Source organism: Oryx dammah, unplaced genomic scaffold (assembly GCF_014754425.2).
Source record: "Oryx dammah isolate SB20612 unplaced genomic scaffold, SCBI_Odam_1.1 HiC_scaffold_5, whole genome shotgun sequence".
Taxonomy (NCBI): domain Eukaryota; kingdom Metazoa; phylum Chordata; class Mammalia; order Artiodactyla; family Bovidae; genus Oryx; species Oryx dammah.
Genome location: NW_024070189.1, coordinates 83,388,337 through 83,391,998, shown reverse-complemented (window position 1 = coordinate 83,391,998; position 3,662 = coordinate 83,388,337). Strand labels below are relative to the sequence as shown.

General features: G+C 34.5%; 1 long non-coding RNA gene across 1 annotated transcript; it reads right to left on the bottom strand.

The window, feature by feature from the left end:
* Positions 1 to 1,335: 1,335 nt before the first annotated feature.
* Positions 1,336 to 2,567, bottom strand: LOC120864715. Its single transcript, XR_005721215.1, has 3 exons — positions 2,514 to 2,567; positions 2,352 to 2,414; positions 1,336 to 1,856 (listed from the first exon to the last, which is right to left on the bottom strand). It is a non-coding gene; the product is annotated as an uncharacterized LOC120864715 (long non-coding RNA).
* Positions 2,568 to 3,662: the final 1,095 nt, after the last annotated feature.

Below are 3,662 nucleotides of genomic sequence, written 5' to 3'. Positions count from 1 at the left end.
GATGATTTCATAGGTTATATACACAATGCTTCTCTGATCCCAGGGTTATTCCTGAATGTCCGTTCAGTCTTTCTACCACATGATACCCTGAGTTAGTATTGTTAGAAATCTATTTTAAGAACTTTTCCTACCTTCTAATTTCATCTCACTTTTAATGTTCTTTAGGTTACAGGTCTTTTCTAAATTTCTTATACTGCACTTTTCCATAAAGAAGTAGGCAATGAATATGAGGAAAAGTTCATGAGCTGCCAAGCTTTATGTCAACGCAAGGCTGTACTATTATTAATTATCATTGTTTCTTTCTGACTCTACCTAATTCTCAAAATCAAATTGAATTGATTCTTGGTATAATTTTCAAAATAGAAACATGATTTTCTTTTCATTTTCATCACTAGATTAGTGGTTTAAAAAATCTTTTCTTCCTTCTTATAGGTAAATTTTTCTTTGACGCTATTCAAGAACAATTAAGTTCATTCATTGTGAATCAGATATATTCTGTGTTAAAGTGTGCTCAGAATAAAAACTATAGGTACTACTTCCCTGCTCGAGTTTCTTCAGGTTGTGTACTGCACAAGTCTAGGAGGCTTCCTAGTAAGAACCCTAGGAGCTTACCTTCCAGCCATGGTTGCTAAGCTTCAGATAAGCCCACCTCCACTATTCCCCACTTCCTCCCCTTCCCTTTGCTACTCACCCAGCAGGCATCTGAATCATGTTCTTACAGGACCTGATTTCACAAGGTCATTTGTAGCTTTTAATTGCCTAAACCAAAAAAAAAAAAAAAAAAATTCTTTTTTTTTTTTAATTTTTTTAAAATTAATTTATTTTTTATTTTACTTTACAATTCTGTATTGGTTTTGCCATACATTGGCATGAATCCACCACGGGTGTACATGCATTCCCAAACCTGAACCCCCCTCCCACCTCCCTCCCCACAACATCTCTCTGGGTCATCCCCGCGTACCAGCCCCAAGCGTGCCATATCCTGCATCGTACATAGACTGGCAATTCGATTCTTACATGATGTTATACATGTTTCAATACCATTCTCCCAAGTCATCTCACCCTCTCCCTCTCCCACTGAGTCCAAAAGTCCATTATACACATCTGTGTCTTTTTTGCTGTCCTGCATACAGGGTCATCATTGCCATCTTTCTAAATTCCATATATATGTGTTAGTATACTGTATTGGTGCTTTTCTTTAGCATTAATCTTTCTTGTTCTTTGTGACGACATTGGACATAGCTGACCACTCTTTTCAAGGAAGGAATGGGGAAAAGAATACACAGAGTAAGATGGATGAGCTCTTGGAGGCCCTGTCCTTTGTTAACTTCTGCCTTCAGAGGTTCTCTTTAGCCTTCCAAGGCTAAAGCCAAGTGTAACTTATGTGACTACCAGCAAATGTGAAATTGAGGGTGTGAAAACACGCTGGGATATGCACTAATGACTCTACCACTTTCGATTCATTAAAAGAGAATTGGAAGTCAGTTTAAGTGTGTCTTTTTTAAATGTCTTCTTAGTTTAAAAAAATCAATGCATCATGTAACATAAAGTTAAAAAAAAAATCAAAATGAACTCTAATAGCCCTCTGATTTGCCAGGTCTAAGTGTAAGCTTATTTATCCACTTGGCTATCTTCACAGTTCAGTGAACACTCAAAGCTCAAGGGAATAGTTGGAAAGATTTAATAATATTTATACCAAGCCTATAAATAAGGATCTATACTCAAGAATTATTAAAAAGCAAGCAGGTTAAAGTCCAACTGCAAATTGGCAGCCTCCTGGTTTAATCTTTTCTTGAATGCATTTCTGTACCATCACATCTGTTGTATGGTGAATGCTCAATTAGTAGTTGATAAAGCTGGAACACAGAGAAATATAAAAATGAAAATGAGAGACAAGCAATGTGCAACTCAGTGAAATTATATCTGAAAGAAAGAAAACACTAACAGAATTTCATACTTGTCTGGATTACAGATTGCCCTAAAAAGTATCGAGTTTATTTCTTCCTAAATCAAAAACAGTAAAACATATAGGAATGAAATGCATCATGCTCATAAAAAAGCTGATGTCCAATCCTAAAAAGGAACAACTTCACAAAAAATATCATATTAAATCTATTTAGAGATAATATTTGCAAAATTTTAGTTATTCTAATTACAGCATGAAAATATAAGAACATCACTATGGCTTATTCACTGCTCAAAGGAAATTCATACTGAGCAGTTAACATCCTGGTGGGTAAATTTATTCTTTTAAAATGACTCGTACAATAATAACCATTTGCTTAATGACTTTGAAATACTTAATGCCTTTAAAATGTCATATAAAGTACCAATTAGAGTTTTATACAAACCATCCCTCTAAATTTTTATGCTGTCATTTTGGCAGGGTTCTTTCTTTCTGTTCAACAGCTGCACTGTAGAAGAGAAGATACATGGAAAACTTGAGGATTAAGCAGCTTAGAACATTAAGATGATTTATAAAATGAAACAGAATGTATCTGAGAATTACTGACCTTTTAGCCTGACTTTAATACCTGACGAATTTCTGGAACTAAAAATCTTGCCACTGAAAAATCAATTTGAAAACACTCAGAGGAGAGAAAAATCATATGAAGCAGTTAAAAAATCCTTGTTAAAAATATAGTGAAAAACCAGTCTCGGTTCCTGATATTTAAAGTTGTAAAATTACTGAAAGAAGGCTGAGGAAAATAGTAATAAATAGCAGTTGTGATGTGTGATCACTGAATACAAACTTCAGCTGATTCAACACTGCATTTTATGAGTAACATAATTAGTTGCTGATTGAAAAAATGTTTAAGTTTACAATCATATCAATGAGATCAGTCAGAAGTTCTAGTCATATAGCATATTATTTAAAAGGCAGATATTAAGGGTATATATTTCTCTTTTGATTCTACACCCAAAGTTTGTAAGAGGCCTGCCATCTATAATTTTTCCTTTAAATAATATATATGAAATGTTTATGTATGCTGCTGCTAAGTCATTTCAGTCATGTCTGACTCTGTGCGACCCTATAGATAGCAGCCCACCAGGCTCTTCAGTCCCTGGGATTCTCCAGGCAAGAATACTGGAGTGAGTTGCCATTTTCTTCTCCCATGTTTATGTATAGCAAGTACTTAAATGTTATAAATCACCTGTGTTTCTGTTATTAATATTAAATTACATCCATTTAACTGATAAATAAAATAGCATTAATATTACATTTTATCACAAGCTTGTTAAGCTTGCAGATTTAAGGGGTGGGCCCTGGCCCAGATTATTTAATTAAATCAGGCCAAGAATCTATATTTCAAATAAGAAACCAATGAGGTAGAGTGTCTGAAGTCTACACTTAGAAAGTAATATAGTTAAATTTTTTTCCTCTCGGTGAATATTTGGCCATATTAGGCATTTTAACTCTATGAGGAAAGAACCTTAAGCTTAAAATTTAGGATATCATGTACCTCTTTGAAAAAATGGATTGAATGCCTGAACCAATCATTAGAAAAATGCATACAGCCTGCTTTGAAAAACTCTAACTGAAATGCCCATTCAGAACACATGCATCTCCTCTTTTTTTTTCTTCCCCCCTTCCTCCCCTTCTTACCTGTTGCTAAAGTGGTAGTAAACAGTGACAGGAATAGAGGCCCATGGTGATAAAG